Raw genomic sequence first — 21,545 nt, 5'->3', positions numbered from 1 at the left:
CACAGAGGAACATCTGGAGAAATTTCTGAAACGCCCTTTCGCTGCTGTCGTTACTTGTGGTCAGGAATCTTTCGGAGGGTAGGCCTCAAAATCCCCGGCCTTGCCTGCTTTTGGCGACCGAGAAGGAGGTCGAATCGTTCAGACAGAGATGTCGCTCAGTACTCGGTGTCGGAGAGCTGATCAGAGCTCGAAGTTTTCGGATGACTCAGAGTCGGATTGTGGTCGGTATGGCAGGGAGAGTTTTTCTTCCTTCTCCCATCTGCGTGAGATGTGGGACATTTGAGAAACTTTGAACTTTACTGTGCTCATGGACTTCTTCATCCAGTTATGATATTGTTGCACTGTTTGTAACTATATGTTATAATTATGTGGTTTTGTCAGATTTTTCAGTCTTGGTCTGTCTTGTGTTTTGTGATATCACACTGGAGGAAATAATGTATCATTTCTTAATGCATGCATTACTAAATGACAATAAAAGAGGACTACGTGCCTCCATAATCTAAATCTAACAAAATAACATGGACCAGTCAGAATGAAATACTGCGAACTACGGGACTACAGGAAAATACTGGGAAGTTATGAACTACTGTCATCAATTCATTCATATGATGTGCAGAGATCAACCAGGTCATTTGAAAAATAACTTAAATCTATTTGTTTCTAGTCCTGGGAAGGTGGTGTGAAAAAAAGAAAGACAAGTCATGCACATCGACTTATACCCTTGCCTCATATTAGCAACACTTCTTTATAACAGAGCAGCAAACTGATCCTATCCCCAGGTCCATATCAGCTGCAGAATGCATCATAGCCTTCAAGAAAATGGGCAGAAATGGGAAGAAATAAATTATAAACCATTAACATTCACATATGCTGAGATATAATAATTTGTCTCTCATTGAAACAAAATTAAAAGAATATCCCAGGTATCTCAATCTGGTAATACAAAATCCTGCAAAATAAATGAAAAGAAAATTTCTCATGGAAGGACATGTCCCAAAGCTTTTCTCCCCCCCATTTAGCATACAGACCAGCCCTGGCTAATAAATGCCTACCCCACTTTTTGCAAACTGTAAAAGCTGAGCGTACAAAAAGAGCATGAGAGAGTGCTAGTAGATATAAATGTAGTGCTTTTGAATTTAATATTATGGAAGGTCATTCATCTGTAGGTGTTTCCTAGGCACTACATCAGCAGAAAGGGTTACGAATAAATTATTTGAGCAAGATACGTTTTCGCTTCAACATAAAATTCAGATCAGCCCATATCTATGGAGATGAAATATAATTAACATTTCAGTTGATGACTGTACATCAAAATTAGGAACTCAAGTTTTTAGTAGCAGAGAAGGCAAAGGAGTAGTAGGGAGACCAAAGTGATAAAATGGAGACAAAGAATGACAAGGACAAATTGGTGGTGCTGCTGGTTGAGAATGTTGAAGACTTACTATTCACAGCTGATCCATCTATAGATTTAAATGGTAGTTGTATTATCTTTCACTTTTCCACTTCCTTTCCTCATTAACCTGAGGATAGAGCACAAATCCAGATGCAGTATTGACTTAGTTTTCTTTTTCCCCACAACATTACCTGACTTCCTGGACATTTTCTAGAGCTCTACATTTCATTGTTTTTATGTTTACCCTGCTACTTGTACCACCTCATCCCACCCTGCTTCTTGTAGAAACGTCATCCCCTTTTCTCAATTCCACCATCTCTGCCACATCTGCTCTCAGGATGAGGCTTTACATTCTAGAATGAAGGAGATGTCCTCCTTTAACAAAGAAAGGGGCTTCCCTTTCTCTACCATCAACATTGTTCTCAACCGCATCTCTTCCATTTCACGCACATCTGCTCTTACCACATCCTCCCGCCACCCTACCAGGAATAGGGTTCCTCCCATCCTCAGCTACCACCCCACCAGCCTCCGTGTCCAGCACAATTCTCCAAAACCTCCGCGACCTCCTTGATCCCACCACCAAGCACATCTTTCCCTACCCCACACTTTTTGCAGGGATCACTCCCTACACAACTCCCTTGTCCATTTGTCCCTCCCCACTGATCTCTCAACTGGCACTTATCCTTGCAAGCAGAACAAGTGCAACACCTGCCCCTACACCACCTCCCTCACTACCATTCAGGGCCATAAACAGTCCTTCCAGGTGAGGTGACATTTCACCTGCGAGTCTGTTGGGGTCATTTACTGTGTTCAGTGCTCCCAGTGTGGCCTCCTGTATATTGGTGAGACCCAATGTAGATGGGAGACCGCTTCGCCGAGCATCTATGCTCTTTCCGCCAAAACAAGTGGGATCTCCCAGTGGCCACCCATTTTAATTCCACTTCCCCTTCCCATTCCAATATGTCCATCGATGGTCTCCTCCACTGTCGTGATGAGACCACACTTAGGTTGGAGGAACAACAATTTATATTCTGGTTGGGTAGCCTCCAATCTGATTTTATGAATATCAATTTCTCAAATTTCCAGTTATGCACTCACTCCCTCCCCCTTCATTATTTCCCATCTACTTGTCCCTCTCACCTCATCTCCTTACCCACACATCGCCTCCCTCTGGTGCTCTTCCCACCTTTTTCTTTCTTCCATGGCCTTCTGTCTCTTTCACCAATCGACTTCCCAGATCTTTACTTCATCCCTCACTGTCCAGGTTTCACCTATCACCTAGTGTTTCTCTCTCCCTTTCCCCCACCTATTAAATCTACTCCTGACGTTTTTTTCTCCAATCCTGCCAAAGGGTCTCGGCCTGAAACATTAACTGTACTCTCTTCCACAGATGCTGCTGCCTGGCCTGCCGAGTTCCTCCAGTATTTTGTGTGTGTTGCTTGGATTTCCAGCATCTGCAGATTTTCTCTAGTTTGTGATTGTTTTATGTTTCTCTGTTTATGTTCCCTCTCTAACTGCCTTTGTTTCAGATGTTAGAAGACCATGAAAGAGGCAATTTCATCACTTTCAGATTCAAGTTTATAGATGATAAATTAGTGCAGGCTACAGGTTAAAGTGGCATCCTGGGAAACTGATGGAAATTTATTTACAAACTCTTTTCACTGGAGGTGGTGATTAGGTAATATTAAAAAAAAGTTAATAACACTCTTCCACTATGATCAAAAAATCCACCAAGACTCACTTCACACATTCACTCAAGTCAATAAACAACTTGGCTAAAATAAAAGAGTTCATCAAACATTCACAACACTTGAGTACAACCAGGAGTTAACACCCTTCCTGAAATTCAAGGATATTCTTTGCTGGGTGCAGGAAAGGGGAAATGGCAAGAAATTGGGCCTATACTGAAAACGAACAAAATGAGTCTCTGATGGATTTCAGTTTCCAAGTGATACTTCTATTCAATTTCTTTCAATACTCAGACTACTAAAAAGGAAATGCACAAAAGGAGCTAACAGGATATCTGACTACCTCTGGGATGTAAATGAAAGCCTCTATCTAGGCAATGTGCCATAAACATAGAAAACCTACAGCACAATACAGGCCCTTCGGCCAACAACGCTGTGCCAAATATGTACTTACTTAGAAATTACCTAAGGCTACCCACAGACCTCTATTTTTCTAAGCTGCTGGCACCTATCCAGGAGCCTCTTAAAAGACCCCATCGTATCCACCTCCACCACTGTTGCTGGCAGCCTATTCCACGCACTCACCACTCTCTGCGTAAAAAACTTACCCCTGACATCTCCTCTGTATCTACTTCCAAGCACCTCAAAAACTGTGCCCTCTCATGTTAGCCATTACAGCCCTGGGAAAAAGCCTCTGACTATCCACATGATCAATCCCTCTCATCACCTTATACACCTCTATCAGGTCACCTCTCATCCTCTGCCGTTCCAAGGAGAAAAGGCCAAGTTCACTCAACTTATTCTCATAAGGCATGCTCCCCAATCCAAGCAACATCCTTGTAAGTTTCCTCTGCACCCTTTCTATAGTTTCCAAATCCTTCCTGTAGTGAGGTAAACAGAACTGAGCACAGTACTTCAAGTGGGGTGTGATCAGGGTCCTATATAGCTGTAACATTACCTCTCAGCTCTTAAACTCAATCCTACAGTGGATGAAACCCAATGCACCGTATGCCTTCTTAAGCACAGAGTCAAGCCTGCGCAGTACTTTGAGTGTCCTATGGACTCGCATCCCAAGATCCCTCTGATCCTCCACACTGCCAAGAGTCTAGCCATTAATACTATATTCTGCCATCATATTTGATGTACCAAAATGAACCATCTCAAAATTATCTGGGTTGAACTCCATCTGCCACTTCTCAGCCCAGTTCTGCATCCTATCAATGTCTCACTGTTACCTCTGACAGCCCTCCACACTATCCACAACACCTCCAACCTTTGTGTCATCAGCAAATTTACTAACCTATCCCTCCACTTCCTCATCCATGGCATTTATAAAAATGAACAGAAGGGTTCTCAGAACAGATCCCTGAGGGACACCACTGGTCACTGACCTCCATGCTGAATATGACCCGTCTACAACCACTCTTTGCCTTCTGTGAGCAAGCCAATTCTAGATCCATAAAGCAAGGTCCCCTTGGATCCCATGCCTCCTTACTTTCTCAATAAGCCTTGCATTGAGCATCTTGTCAAATGCCTTGCTGAAATCCATATACACTACATCTACTGCTCTACCTTCATCAATGTGTTTAGTCACATTCTCAAAAAGTTCAATCAGACTCGTAAGGCATGACCTGCCTTTGACAAACCACACTGACTATTCTGGATCATATTATGCCTCGCCAAATGTTCATAAATCCTGCCTCTCAGGATCTTCTCCATCAACTTACCAACCACTGAATTAAGACTCACTGGTCTATAATTTCTTGCGCTATCTCTACTCCCTTGCTTGAATAAGGGAATAACATCTGAAACCCTCCAATCCTCTGGAACCTCTCCCGTCCCCATTGATGATGCAAAGATCATCGCCAGAGGCTCAGCAATCTCCTCCCTCACCTCCCACAGTAACCTGGGGTACATCTCATCTGGTCCCAGAGACATCCAACTTGATGCCTTCCAGAAGCTCCAGCACATCCTCTTTCTTAATGTCAATATGCTCAAGCTTTTCAATCTGCTCCATGGCATCCCTACAATCGCCAACATCCTTTTCCATAGTAAATAGTGAAGCAAAGTATTCATTAAGTATCTCTGCTAGCTCCTCCACTTCCATACACACTTTTCCACTGTCACACTTGATTGGTCCTATTCTCTCACGTCTTGCTCTTCACATACTTGTAGAATGACTTGTGGTTTTCCTTAATCCTGCTCACTAAGGTCTTCTCATGGCCCCTTCTGGCTCTCCTAATTTCATTCTTCAGCTCCTTCCTGCTAGCCTTATAATCTTCTAGATTTCTATCATTACCTAGTTTTTTGAACCTTTCCTAAGCTTTTCTTTGCCTCTTGACTAAATTTTCAACAGCCTTTGTACACCACGGTTCCTGTACCCTATCAGCCTTTCCCTGTCTCATTGGAACGTACCTATGCAGAACGTCACGCAAATATCCCCTGAACATTTGCCACATTTCTGCCGTACATTTCACTGAGAACATCCATTCCCAATTTATGCTTCCAAGTTCCTGCCTGATAGCTCCATATTTCCCATTACTCCAATTAAATGCTTTCCTAACTTGCCTGTTCCTATCTCTCTCCAATGCTATGGTAAAGGAGATAGAATTGTGATCACCATCTCCAAAATGCTCTCCCACTGAGAGACCTGACACCCGACCAGGTTCATTTCCCAATACCAGATCAAGTACAGCCTCCTCTTGTAGGCTTATCTACATATTGTGTCAGGAAACCTTCCTGAACACACCTAATAAACTCCACCCCATCTAAACCCCTTGCTCTAGGGAGGTGCCAGTAAATATTTGGGAAATTAAAATCTCCCACCACAACAACCCTGTTATTATTACACCTTTCCAGAATCTGTCTCCCTATCTGCTCTTCCATGTCCCTGTTACTATTGGGTGGTCTACAAAAAAACACCCAGTAGAGTTATTGACCCCTTCTTGTTTCTAACTTCCATGTTTCCACCCATAGAGACTCAGTAGACAATCCCTCCATGACTACCTCCTTATCGGCAGCTGTAACACCATCTCTGATCAGCAATGCCATGCTCCCACCTCTTTTGCCCCCCTCCCTGTCCTTTCTGAAACATCTATAGCCTGACACTCTAAGTAACCATTCCTGCCCCAGAGCCATCCAAGTCTCTGTAATGGCCACATCATAGCTCCATGTACTGATCCACACTCTAAGCTCATCTGCCTTGCTCATGATGCTTCTTGTATTAAAATAGGCACATTTCAAACCTTTGGTCTGAGTGCATCCCTTCTCTATCACCTGCCTATACTCCCTCTAAGCTTTCTCTATTTGTGAGCCAAAAACCCCTTTCTCCATCTCTTCAGTTCAGTTCCCACCCCCTAGCAATTCTAGTTTAAACTTTCGCCAATAGCCTTAGCAAACCTCCCTGCCAGGACATTGGTCCCCCACAGATTCAAGTGCAATCCATCCTTTTTGTACAGGTCATGCCTGCCCCAAAAGAGGTCCCAATGATCAAGAAATCTAAATCCCTGCCCCCTGCTCCAATCCCTCAGCCATTCATTTATCCTCCACCTCAGTCTATTCTTATACTCAATGTTGCGTGGCACAGGCAGTAATGCCGAGATTACTACCTTCGAGGCCCTGCTTCTCAAGTTCCTTCCTTACTCCCTGTTGTCTGTTTTCAGGACCTCCTCCCTTTTCCTACCTATGTTGTTGGTATCAATACGTACTACGACCTCTGGCTGTTCACCTTCCCACTTCAGGATATCGTGGACGCGATCAGAAACATCCCAGACCCTGGCACCTGGGAGGCAAACTGCCATCCGTGTTTCTCTCGTGCGTCCACAGAATTGCCTGTCTGACCCCCTAACTATAGAGTCTCTTATTACTGCTGTCTTCTTCCTTTCCCTACCCTTCTGAGTCACAAGGCCAGACTCTGTACCAGAGGTAGGCAGTCACCCCCAACAGTACTCAAACGGGTGTACTTATTGTTAAGGGAGACAGCCACAGGGGTACTCTCTAGCATCTGCCTCTTGCCCTTCCCTCTCCTGACTGTTACCCAATTACCTGTCTCCCAAGGCCCTGGTGTGACTACTTGCCTATAACTCCTCTCTATCACTTCCTCACTTTCCCTGACCAGGTGAAGGTCATTGAGCTGTATCTCCAGTTCACTAACCCGGTCCCTGAGGAGCCACAACTCGATGCACCTGGTGCAGATGTGGCCTTCTGGGTTCTGGATTCCCATATCTAACACCCAGTACAGAACACCGGCCTCACAGACATACTTCCTGTTTCTATTCTTCACAGATAATGTACCTGGCCTCGATCCATTATCGCTGAAGCCCCATTGAACCAAAGCCCTCCTGCTGTCTCCTGCTCTGTAAAGCTGTCCCTTTTTAAACTCTTCACGCCGGTCTTACTCGCTGACGTCCATGTGCTTGCACAGTCTTCCCTCAATCAAACCGCTGAAGAAAAATCTGTCTCCTTTTAAACTCTTTGCGCCAGTCTAACTCACTGATGTCCATGCGCTTGCGCAGTCGTCCCTCGATCAAACCTTAAAGAAATCCTTCAAGTACACAAAGTACTCTAATATATACCCTTAAAGTGAATGAAAATGCATCACTTAACCATAGCCATAAAGCACTAAGCACCCCTGGTCAGTGCCAAACTGTTATTCTGCCCAGAACCCATCAACTCACACCTGAACTATAGCCATCCACAATGTTCCCATCGCTGTACTCATAAAACTACTCTTACATGTTGTGATTCAAATCATATACACCATATATAGCCTAGAGAGTCATACTGTAGTTTAAGTAGTTGGTGTTGTATATTTAATATTTCAGTAATATTTGGATAATATTTTAAATATATTGTTTAAGCATTCTTGTTCATTTAAATAATTCATTACAGATTATATGTAAACGTACATGAATGGCACACTTCGTCACGCCACAACATACAGCACCCTTTGCTTAAAGTAAAAATGAAGTTTACACGCATCTCTCAGCTCCCTTGTTTTTCTTTCAATTATGTTTATGTTATGGAGTTACAACACATAACAGCGGCGATAAGCAAGTTTTAAAACAAACCCAAGATGACTACTTACCTGTAAGTAGTCAAACCCAAGATGACAGCAACACACTGGAGTTTAAAAAAAAGCACTTTCTTCACAAGAGAAGATGTTCAAGTTTAAGAAAAGGCAGAAAACACAAAATTTAAAGTTCATAAACAGTGAGTACTATTTATGAAAAAGTAGAAATGGTGGAATGGTGGGCTACATCAGAAGGTTAGACACGTTCGACTACACAACAGATAATTGAAATATATATACTGAGCGAATTGAGCTGTATTTTTAAGTAAATTAAATAAACAATAAGAAGTACGTGCCAGTTTTGCTGAGTGCATTGGGTGGAAGAGCATACAATTTGCTTAGAAGTTCAACTGCTCCAACCAAACTCAGGCGAAATGAGCTTTGCTGATATTGTGAAAATAATGCAGGAACATTTGGAACCAAAACCATTGTTGACTGCAAGACACTTTATAAGAGGAATCAAAAGGAAGCAGCAGTCCCTTTCAGCATTCATGGCTGAATTGAAGAGATTGTTTGAACATCGTCAGTTCAGTAACGGGCTTAATGATGCAGTGAAAGATCATTTAGTTTTGTGGAATCTTACAAGAAAGCATTCAAAAACAGCTCCTAACTGAAGCACAACTTACATTTAAAAGAGCAGTTGAAATTGTGGTATCAATGGAAACAGCAAACAGATTCACAATGAGTTACAGTCAGGAGTGAAAGTGAGTGTGAACAAAATTGCAACATCTAAACAGAACCCAGCCTGGCCAAACAAATTGGGTTAGCATTGTGGCAGGGGCTCACATACACCAGACCACTGCAAACCCTTGCCTGACAACTCTGTTAAGAGCTTTTCAAGGTAGTAACAAGCAGGGTGGGCTAAGTAGAGGCAGTGGATGTCATTTACTTAGATTTTCATAAGGCCTTTGATAAGGTGCCACACATGAGGCTGCTTAACAAGGTAAAATCCTATGGCTTTACAGGAAAGATACTGGCATGGATAGAGCAAAAGCTGACAGGCAGGAGGCAGTGAGAAGGAATAAAGGAATAAAGGGGGGCTTTTCTGGGTGGCTGCCAGTGACTAGCGGTGGTACTCCAGGGTCAGTATCGGGACCGCTACTTTTCACAATGTCTGCCAATGATTTGGATAATGGAATTAAAACAACAGGAATTCTGCAGATGCTGGAAATTCAAGCAACACACATCAAAGTTGCTGGTGAACGCAGCAGGCCAAGCAGCATCTGTAGGAAGAGATGCAGTCGACGTTTCAGGCCGAGACCCTTCGTCAGGACTAACTGAAGGAAGAGTGAGTAAGGGATTTGAAAGTTGGAGGGGGAGGGGGAGATCCAAAATGATAGGAGAAGACAGGAGGGGGAGGGATAGAGCCAAGAGCTGGACAGGTGATAGGCAAAAGGGGATACGAGAGGATCATGGGACAGGAGGTCCGGGAAGAAAGACGGGGGGGGGGAACCCAGAGGATGGGCAAGAGGTATATTCAGAGGGACAGAGGGAGAAAAAGGAAAAGGAAAGTGAGAGAAAGAATGTGTGCATAAAAATAAGTAACAGATGGGGTACGAGGGGGAGGTGGGGCCTAGCGGAAGTTAGAGAAGTCGATGTTCATGCCATCAGGTTGGAGGCTACCCAGACGGAATATAAGGTGTTGTTCCTCCAACCTGAGTGTGGCTTCATCTTTACAGTAGAGGAGGCCGTGGATAGACATGTCAGAATGGGAATGGGATGTGGAATTAAAATGTGTGGCCACTGGGAGATCCTGCTTTCTCTGGCGGACAGAGCGTAGATGTTCAGCAAAGCGGTCTCCCAGTCTGCGTCGGGTCTCGCCAATATATAAAAGGCCACATCGGGAGCACCGGACGCAGTATATCACCCCAGTCGACTCACAGGTGAAGTGTTGCCTCACCTGGAAGGACTGTTTGGGGCCCTGAATGGTGGTAAGGGAGGAAGTGTAAGGGCACGTGTAGCACTTGTTCCGCTTACACGGATAAGTGCCAGGAGGGAGATCAGTGGGGAGGGATGGGGGGGGACGAATGGACAAGGGAGTTGTGTAGGGAACGATCCCTGCGGAATGCAGAGAGGGGGGGAAGGGAAAGATGTGCTTAGTGGTGGGATCCCGTTGGAGGTGGCGGAAGTTACGGAGAATAATATGTTGGACCCGGAGGCCTCCCTCCCCTTTCTAGATCTTTCTGTCTCTGTCTCTGGAGACAGCTTATCCACTGATGTCTACTATAAGCCTACTGACTCTCACAGCTATCTGGACTATTCCTCTTCTCACCCTGTCTCTTGCAAAAACGCCATCCCCTTCTCGCAATTCCTCCATCTCCGCCGCATCTGCTCTCAGGATGAGGCTTTTCATTCTAGGACGAGGGAGATGTCTTCCTTTTTTAAAGAAAGGGGCTTCCCTTCCTCCACTATCAACTCTGCTCTTAAACGCATCTCCCCCATTTCACGTACATCTGCTCTCACTCCATCCTCCCGCCACCCCACTAGGAATAGGGTTCCCCTGGTCCTCACCTACCACCCCACCAGCCTCCGGGTCCAACATATTATTCTCCGTAACTTCCGCCACCTCCAACGGGATCCCACCACTAAGCACATCTTTCCCTCCCCGCCTCTCTCTGCATTCCGCAGGGATCGCTCCCTACACAACTCCCTTGTCCATTCGTCCCCCCCCACCCACCCCACAGATCTCCCTCCTGGCACTTATCCGTGTAAGCGGAACAAGTGCTACACGTGCCCTTACACTTCCTCCCTTACCACCATTCAGGGCCCCAAACAGTCCTTCCAGGTGAGGCAACACTTCACTTGTGAGTCGACTGGGGTGATATACTGCGTCCGGTGCTCCCGATGTGGCCTTTTATATATTGGCGAGACCCGACGCAGACTGGGAGACCGCTTTGCTGAACATCTACGCTCTGTCCGCCAGAGAAAACAGGATCTCCCAGTGGCCACACATTTCAATTCCACATCCCATTCCCATTCTGACATGTCTATCCACGGCCTCCTCTACTGTAAAGATGAAGCCACACTCAGGTTGGAGGAACAACACCTTATATTCCGTCTGGGTAGCCTCCAACCTGATGGCATGAACATCGACTTCTCTAACTTCCGCTAGGCCCCACCTCCCCCTTGTACCCCATCTGTTACTTATTTTTATGCACACATTCTTTCTCTCACTCTCCTTTTTCTCCCTCTGTCCCTCTGAATATACCTCTTGCCCATCCTCTGGGTCCCCACCCCTTGTCTTTCTTCCCAGACCTCCTGTCCCATGATCCTCTCGTATCCCCTTTTGCCTATCACCTGTCCAGCTCTTGGCTCTATCCCTCCCCCTCCTGTCTTCTCCTATCATTTTGGATCTCCCCCTCCCCCTCCAACTTTCAAATCCCTTACTCACACTTCCTTCAGTTAGTCCTGACGAAGGGTCTCAGCCTGAAACATCGACTGCACCTCTTCCTACAGATGCCGCTTGGCCTGCTGCGTTCACCAGCAACTTTGATGTGTGTTGCTTGGATAATGGAATTGATGGCTTTGCGGCAAAGTCTGTGGATAATACAAAGATAGGTGGAGTAGTGGGTGGTGCTGAGGAAGCAATGCGATTGCAGGAGGACATGGACAAATTGGAAGAATGGGAAAATAAAGTGGCAGATAGAATACAGTGTTGGGAAATTTATGATAATGTATTTTGGTAAAAGGGACTACAGTGCAGACTATTACCCAAATGGGGAGAAGGTTCAAACATCAGAGGTGCAGAGGGACTTAGGAGTCCCCATGCAAGACACCCAGAAGGTTAATTTACAAGTTGAGTCTGTGATAAAGAAGGCAAATGCAATGTTGGCATTTATTTCATGGGGAATAGAATATAAAAGCAAGGAGATAATGCTGAGCCTTTATAAGACACTAGTCAGGATACACTTGGAGTACTGTCAACAGTTTTGGGCCCCATATCTCAGAAAGGAGGTGCTAACATTGAAGAGATTCCAGAGGAGGTTCACAAGGATGATTCCGGGAACGAAGGGGCTAACATATGAGAAGCGTTTGGTAGCTTTGGGCCTGTACTCACTGGAATTTAGAAGAATGCGGGGGGATCTCATTGAAACCTACCAAATGTTGAAAGGACTAGATATGGTGGATGTGGAGTGGATGTTTCTTCTGGCAGAGGTATCCAGAAATAGAGGGCACGGCCTCAAAACTGAGGGGCGACCTTTTAGAACAGAGGTAAGGAGGATTTTATTTTAGTCTGAGTAGTGAATCTGTGGAATGCTCTGTCACACACTGCAGTAGAGGCCAAGTTCGTGGGTATATTTGAAGCGAAAGTTGATAGTTTCCTGATTGTTCAGGGCATCAAAGGATATGGCGAGAAGGTAGGTGTATGGTGTCGAGTGGGATTCGGGAACAGCCATGATGGAATGACGGAGCGGACTCAATGGGCTGAATGGCCTAATTCTACTCATGTCTTATGGTCTCATGCGGTTTTAAAAGCAAGACTTGCAAAAAATGCAACAAAGTAGGCCACATATAAAGAGCATGATGGGCAAACAAAAATAAATGGACTGCACAGGGAAGAAAAAAGATAAAAGTTGCAGTTTCAAAAAGAGCACCAATATGCAAGCTGTTGATGGAAATTCTGACCATGATGAGAGTGACACAGGACTAGGTAGCCTTAAGGTTTACAATGTGAAAAATAACAATAGACAAGCAATATGGCTTACACCAGAAGTGAACAGCAAGTTAACTAAAATTTAATTCAACACTGGCTCAGCTGTTTCAGTCAATACAAAAAGTGAGTTTGAATGGCATTTCAAAGATACTGAACTGAAGCCTGCAGATATCCAACTAAGAACTTACACTTGAGAAAAGATCATTCTGGTTGGAATGACATTTGTAACATTGAAATACAACAACCATCAAGCCACACTGGGAGGACCAAAACTGGTGGGGGAGGGGGCGTGCGCATGGCTGAGACAACTACAACCTGACTGAAGATTCATCCACCATTTGCATTTCAGATCCCCTGCAATAGTCAAGTGAAAGTGAATTAAGATGATGTCACAGTAATCGACAATGGCACTGGAAAACTCAAACATATCAAGGCTTAAATGGTGTTAAATAAAAATGCCACACTCATGTTTTATAAAGCCCGTTTGGTTCCTTATACCATCCGTGATCAAGTAGCCAATGAGCTAGATCAGAAAGACACTGAAGGAATTCTCTCCAAGGTTGAGTGGAGTCCATGGACAATGCCAGTGATCATAGTAGCCAAAAAAGAATGGGTCTGTTAGGATTTGTGGTGATTTTAAGGTAAGCATCAACCCAGTACTAAAAGCAGCTCAATACCCTCTATCCAGAAAAGAGGATATCCTTGCAAACCTTGCTGGAGAAAAATACTTCAGTAAAGTGGACTTAGCTGAGGACTATCTACAGATGGAGATGTAAAAAGTGTTTCTCACCATAAGCACTCACAAAGGGTTTTAACGCTATAATAAGCTTATTTTTGGAGCAGCAACAGCACTTGTACTCTGGCAAAAGCTGTGGCCCAGGTGTTGCGATGTTGTCCAGGCACTCAGTGTTACCTGGATGACATCACTGTTACCAGTAAGGATGATAAGGTTACAAGACATAACAGTTTGGAAACCCTCGCAAATGGTAACATGTTTTTGTGCCTTTGAAATGAAGCTTGGAGTGCTGGGGACTAGCAATTTATGGGTAAACCATGCTCGAATACATTAACAAAGAAGAAATTATTTGTACTTAACAGATCACTTTTTAGTGTTCTAAGAACCAAGGGAAATTTGGCACTTTTTAAACTATTTTTAACTATTTAATCACTTCGTTTACAAAATGATTAAGTATCTATAAGTTCTGCATTCATGGGAAGAAGTCAAGTGTAGACAAGTTAGCTGCTGACAGTTTCTAAGAACATTTTATAACATTTATTGAGGAAGAATCCTCACATTTAGTTCCAATTTGTTGTCACCCAATTTTCTCTACCATTCCTAGTTTCCTGCAAATTACAAACCTTACATCCAACTTTATGGCCCAGTTCCAATGGACTCTCAAAGTGAGAAAAGTTAGTCCCATTTCTCTTTGAGCAGATGTTTCCTGGTGTGCAAACACAAAAGCGATTTCTGTTCTTATTTCAGAACCAAGCTTAGCCACATGGATCAAAATCTACAAGTTCTAATTAACTAATGGTTAGCAGCAAAGAATATAAATCACATTCCTACAATTGCATCCTCTGTGACAACTTAACTGCTTTCAATTCAATTGTTCCAAGATTTTGATTTTAAGTTGCAAGTCAGAAAATACTTACATCAATGACAGTATTCCATTGATTTGTTTTCCAACAGATGCAAATAATTAATATTACAAACCAAGACTGAAGTGATAGGGAAGGCAAGATGGTTATGGCATAATGCGTTCATGAGACACAAATTCAAATCCCATTATACAAATGAATATTTTATTAAATAAATCAGTAAGCATTACCAGGAAACAACCAGGTTATCACTGAAAACTTTCCCAGTTCACTAATATCCATACTTGCCCTGTACATGACGCTAGTCCCGACATTATAATTGACCCTACTTTCAAAAATCACCCAATGCTAAATCAGGGAACAATTAATAAAGAAAAATAAATGCTGAACACATTAATAACACCTTCATTCACGACTATTGTTTATTTCATGCTGCACACTTCATGAAAATAATTCCATGGCTCCCAACTACAACACCACTTGAAGACCGGACACCAGATACCGTTGATTAAATATTTCTAGTCATTCCCTTTACCCCATAACAACCACATCCTAACTGGTTGCATCACCGTCTGGTATGGAGGAGCCACCATACAGAATCAGGAAAAGTTGCAGAAAATTGTAAAATCAGCCTGGTCCATCATGGGCATTAGCCTCCCCAGCATCCAGGACATCTTCAAAAGGCAATGCCTCAAAAAGGTAGCATCCATCATTAAAGACCTCTGTCATCAAGGACATGTCCGCTTCTCATTGCCTATCAACCTGAAGACACACACACACAACGTTTCAGGAACAGCTTCTTCCCCGCTGCCATCAGATCTCGAAATGGATAATGAAACTATGAACACTACATAAGTATTTTTCCCCTCTTTGTACTACCTATTTAATTTAAATTTCTATACATACTTATCGTAATTTATAGATTTTCTGCATTATAACGTCATGTTGCCGCAATACAACAAATTAGACAACATATGCTAGTGATATTAAACTTTATTCTGATTTCCATTCATATTTCTCAAGTCTCAGTATAATTATTGTACACCGGAAAACAATTGTGGTTGAGATATAGCCCTTAAGAACTTTGAAATTAACTAAAAGGTTATTTCTATTGACACAAAGAATAAATATTTCTATTATCTCTTCCCCTAAACCTTCACAATTAATGAAATTGTAGTAATCCTTTAGCAAGTATTCCAAATGTGCTTTGCAGTGGGCCATGAATCTCTTCAACAATTAGTGCTTTCAACATGGTAAAACATCCAATAGGTGCTTTACGGAAGCATCTAACAAAATCAAGACAGCAAGACCCTTGAGAAGATTAAAGCACATGACCAAAAGCTTGATTAGTAAAACATTCAAAGGTTGAGTTATTATTGGAGCGACTGGGCTTGTATACACTGGAATTTAGAAGGATGAGAGGGGATCTGATTGAAACACCTAAAATTATTAAGGGATTGGACACGCTGGAGGCAGGAAGCATGTTCCCGCTGATGAGTCAGTCCAGAACCAGAGGTCACAGTTTAAGAATAAGGGGTAGGCCATTTAGAACAGAGTTGAGGAAAAACTTTTTCACCCAGAGAGTGGTGGATATGTGGAATGCTGTGCCCCAGAAAGCAGTGGAGGCCAAGTCTCTGGATGCTTTCAAGGAAGAGATGGATAGAGCTCTTAAAGATAGCAGAATCAAAGGTTATGGGGATAAGGCAGGAACTGGATACTGATTGTGGATGATCAGCTATGATCACAGTGAATGGCAGTGCTGGCTCAAAGGGCCGAATGGCCTACTCCTGCACCTTTTGTCTATTGTCTATCAATGTATACAACTCTGAAATTTTTCTTGTCCGGATAGCCATGAAACCAAGAAAGGAAAGGACGGCAGCATGATCATCAACTCCCAAATCCCTCCTCTCTGCACAAAAAACTGAACAAACAAATCGACCCCTCCTCAATCCCCCTCCACAACATACAAAAAAAATGAGAAAGATCAGCCAAATATAAAAATACTTTAAGACTGAAAAAAAAAGTCTATAGTCTAAGTCCATATCCAAAACACAGAGAACCTGAGTAAAATTCTCCAGGCACAGCAGCTGGTCTTTCCCTCTCCAGCAGCAGAGCAATCCAATCAGCGATCAAAAGGCAGTCTCCTCTCTCCAGTAGCAGAGCGATCTCACCAGCGATCAAAAGGCAGTCTCCCCTTTTCGGCAACAGCTTGATCCCACCAGAAATCAAAAGGTAGACAGCTGACGCTCACCGTCCACACTCGCCTCAATTTTTTTTTATTTCCCTCATGGCTTTAATCAGCAAACAATGAAAGCTTCAATTGGCAAAATGGAGTTGAACATCGGTTCATGCCCCATCCAGCAGTCATCTTGCCTCGAGGTTCATGCACACTGCCTCTGTCTCCAAGAATTCTCTTGGAGACCGCAGAGCACTGAAACACCCAAACAATCTCCAAATGGCAAATCACAGGCTCCAATAGTTCCAGAATCACATTCAAGACAGAAGTCAAATGTAAAAGACATAAAAGTGAGATATATGGTTTCATGATCTATCCAGACATTAAACAAAGGAGTACTGTATGCAGGCGCCATCTTGACCGAAAATCCCACCAAATCCAAATTGAAGGCAGAGTCTTAAAAAGATTGTTAAGATGAAACAGAGGTATACAAGCTGTCAGATTTAAAGGGAAGTTGAGAGCTCAAAGCCTATGTTACTGAAGGCACAAGTCAGCAAAGGTATGAATAAACTTTGGGGATGGTCGAGTGTTCAGAATTGGAGGAGCCCAGCTATCTTGGAGATTGTCCAGCTAGGAGATTATGGAAAGAATACCCATTGAGGGACCTAAAAACTATGTTTAAAATGTGATAATTAACCAGGACGTAATGTGGGAAAGCAATATCTATGTGATGGGTGATCAGGATTTAGTTCAATTCAGGACATATGTTTAAGATTAAATAGTATGGAAGATATAATCTGATAGGAAACAAAGAAACCCTTCGTTTCTTGTCTAGGGCAGGGGTAGGCAACCTACGGCCCGCGGGCCACATCCAGCCCACGAGCAGATATTGGAATACTATGCTTATCCAGCCCATGAGCGATTTTTCCTTATTCTGAGTGTTTCGCCCAACCACACTGATGGACATGCATGGCGTCTTGTTACACTAACCCCAGGTTCCATGTTGTTCCAAACCAAACACTGGTATATACGAATGACAGGAAGGCAGACTACCTTATTAATATGTATTAGATACTCTCTGTGCACACGCAGGTTTTCAGATGGGATCATTCAAACTTGTAAACAGAAACAGCGCCACTGTGTTTTAACAAGAAATCCACACTAAGTATCGAGATACTTACATGTGCTATGATACTTGTTGAATAACTTGCATTTTGAAATAAAATCGAAGAAAAAAATTCCAATGGCAATGAATGCAAAATGCAGGAAGGTAGACACTGAGAGCCCAAATTTCCGATACGCTTGGACACTAGATTACTTCTTCGTCGAGCAAGCTGGTGTAGCCCCCACTAAGCCTTAGGTTTGCTCAGCTCGCTTTCATCTAGGGGGAGCAGCATTTGGCCCCACCAAACTGGGTAATCAAGTTTGTATAGATGCTGTGTGATGTACCCCACCACGCCAGATATCAGACAGTACACCATATGCGATTAAATGATTACACTTTATAGATCTTACTGGATCTATGTAATTAATAGAGATACAATATAAAAGGAAAGTAAAAGGCACCAAACTTATCAAAGTTCAACCACTTCGTGCACCACCGTTGGAGCTCAATTAACGGAGTCTTCTTTCCACCATTCGATCCCCTCCGACCTCCTCGACCCACCGCCTGGGACCAACCACGGTGGTCGACCAGGCGCTCCACACAAGTCTGTCCTTGTCTCCTCTCCTTGCCGAAGACCCTGGGTCTTGGACTCCCACTCGAGGTCCGTTCAGTCACCCAGCTTACAGCATCACGTCTCCTCTCTCTGTCCCCATCACGCCTTCTTCCCCAAAGCCCGCGAAAACAATAACTTACACACAAGAATAACATCTATCCCAATTGGTTAGCAAATGAATACAATTTTCTCTATCAGTAATTATAACCTAAACAAGCTGCTACAGAGAAGCACTTTCTCAGCAGTTAACATAACAAAGAAGCCATTTTTATCAGCCTTAGCAGTAACATAAAAAAAGAAACCCCTTACACTGGGAAACTAGTTTGTCTCATTTGCCTAGAAAGTGTTGCTGTGAAGAAGGTGGAAAATATCAGGCAACATTATGAGACCCACCATAGCGGAAATTTTAACAAGTTTACTGGGCAAGCAAGGAAAGATAAAGTTCAGCGAATGAAGGCTAGTTTCGGAAAACAAAAATCATTTTTTGCCAAGAAAAGCAGTGAAAATGAAGGAAATTCCCGTGCCAGCTACGAAGTCTCAAAACGTATTGCAGAAAAGATCAAGCCTTTTACAGATGGGGTTTGTCAAAAAATGTTTACTGGCAGTAGTGGATATTGTTTGTCCTGAAAAGAAATCATTATTTGCATCATCAGCCTGTCAGCAAGAACGATCACACGGCGAGTTGAAGAAACGTCAGCAGATGTTAAAAGTTGTTTAAGGGATGCCTGCAACGAATTGCAATTTTTTTTCAATTGCACTTGATGAGAGCACAGACTTGAGAGACACTGCTCAACTTGCAGTGTTTGTGCGAGGAGTGACTTCAACTTTTCACATTTTTGAAGAATTTATTCAATTAATTCCTATGAAGGACACAGTTACTGGAGCAGTCATTTTTGAAGCTTTGTTGAAAATGATGTCAGAAATGAAACTTAATGTGTCGAAGCTAATTGGCATCACAACTGATGGGGCACCAGTAATGGTGGGACAGAAAAAAGGCATCATCAGATTGCTGCAAGGACAAATGGAAAACCTTGGAATCACACAGAAACTGGTTAAAATTCATTGCATTATCCACCAAGAGGCATTATGTGCCAAGTCTTTGAAATTAAAAGATGTCATGGACATTGTTGTGAAGGCAGTGAATCTGATCCTATCCCATGGATTGAATCGTCGCCAGTTTCAGCAGTGTTTGTTGGATATGGAGGCAGAACATGGGGACCTGGCTTATTTCTGCAATGTACACTGGCTTAGCCAAGGGTCAATGCTGGAAAAAGTATTTGCATTGCATGAAGAGGTGGCAATATTCCTTGAAAGCAAAAATGAGGATGCTTCACATTTTCATGACCCTGATTGGCTTGCAATCTTGGCATTTCTTGTGGACATTACATCTCATTTAAATAACTTGAATTTATAACTTCAAGGAAAAAAATCAGCTGATACATGAGATGTATGGTCATATTGTGGCCTTTGAAAGAAAGCTGCAATTGTGGGAGTACCAGCTTCAAAAAGGAAATTGTGCACATTTTCCCACTTTTCAAAAAAGTAAAGCACAAGATCCAGGCATTTTTGTGAATAAGGTCCAAGAATTGAGAAAAGAGTTTTCATCTCGTTTTGCTGATTTTCGCTTGCATGCAAATGAGTTCAAGCTGTTTGCTACCCCATTTGACGTGGAAGTGGACACTGCATCAGAAATTTTTCAAATGGAATTGATTGAGATGCAGTGTGACGACATATTGAGATCAAAATTTCATTCTGAAGATATGTCAGTGCTTGACTTCTATAGAAAATATATTCATCCAAGTGGGAAGTATCCTAGCTTAGTGGACCTTTCAAAAAAGATGGTATCATTATTTGGCAGCACGAATCTGTGTGAGCAATTATTTTCAAAAATGAAGCACACCAAGAACCATTTGAGAACAAAATTGACTGTTGCCCACCTGGATAATGTCTTGCTCTTGGCATCAACAAGTCTACACCCAATACTGAGAAGTTTTCAAGAAACAAACAGCGTCAAGTTTCACGTTGATTTATCGACTGCTTGCATTAAAATTTTCTTTTTTATTATACTTAATTTACCACCTTTCAATGCATCATGTTCATACTTTATGTTTAAAGATTCTTTGTGTCCTTTTAATAGATTCAAAAAATGCCTTGATTGAAATAAATTGCAATTAAACTGAGTTCTTTCATTACTAATTGGCATCCTTGGTAAAGCACAAATGATTTTCTAGCATGCGTTATTCATTAATTTGAGGCAAAACATAACTAGATGTATTTAAATGCATAATTCCCATATTTCAAGTTCTTTTATGGCATTTATCTGGCCCACCGTCCACTCATTAATACGCGATCCAGCCCACAGAGGCAAAAAGGTTGCTGACCCCTGGTCTAAAGTAACACACACAAAATGCTGGATGAACTCAACAGGTCAGACACAATGCAAAGGCATAAGCAAAGGTTTCAAATACAACTAAACAAATTCACAGGCAAAACAAAGTAATATAAAGATAGCAATCAATGCTCTTCCTGCTGCTGCAATATGAGGTCAAATAGCATTGAGGCTAAATCAGCAACTGTTATAAACCATCTGATGCAGCTTCAGACATTCACTAGGAATAGGGATGCTCTCAGTAACCAAGCAACAAACTTGGTGACAGTGACAAAAGTATTTAGGGTCAATAAAATTACTACTAATACTCTGTTAGATGTTCGCCATGCAGGCTGACAATTTAAAGACAATGAAAGGACCTAGTCAGGGGATGGTCAGGGAAAGCTGGGTATTATCAAAGGACACATGGAAATTGATGTCTTTTGGTTGGAGATAAGGACAAAGGTGGTAAGATTTTTTGTTTGATTAAGTTAAGGGCAACAGCTTTGAAGACCAGAGCAAACACATGGGGAACTGTAGCTATCAAGGTCTTTCAAAGAGTTGGTTGGTCATTATTATACCCAGTATTGTGCTTATGCCATTGAAATTAATGTGAAGTCAAATGTTATTTTTCAATTTCTGTCAGAGTTCACTACCCACAATTGTGAATTTTGTTTTGGCAGCCTGGGATCCCCCTGGTTGCAATTTCTCAAATTATTCTCTTGTTTTGTCCTGTCTTTCTATACAAGTATAACATATCTCAATCAGAAATCCTACCAAAAAACTTGAATACAAAATTCTTCAATGCAGTTCCACACTTGAATGTGATTAGTTTCTTTTTATCTATAGCCTCCAGAAATAAACTTCATATTCAATAA

At 42.6% G+C, this 21,545-nt stretch overlaps 1 protein-coding gene across 5 annotated transcripts in view; it reads right to left on the bottom strand.

The window, feature by feature from the left end:
- The window catches only part of LOC134349238 (rap guanine nucleotide exchange factor 6-like), a 406,825-nt gene that overhangs the window by 362,917 nt on the left and 22,363 nt on the right, over positions 1-21,545 (bottom strand). The window lies entirely within an intron of this gene.

This window comes from Mobula hypostoma, chromosome 7 (assembly GCF_963921235.1).
Source record: "Mobula hypostoma chromosome 7, sMobHyp1.1, whole genome shotgun sequence".
Classification (NCBI taxonomy): Eukaryota; Metazoa; Chordata; class Chondrichthyes; order Myliobatiformes; family Myliobatidae; genus Mobula; species Mobula hypostoma.
Note: the sequence above shows the minus strand (reverse complement) of the source record. Positions and strands in the feature narration are given on the sequence as shown.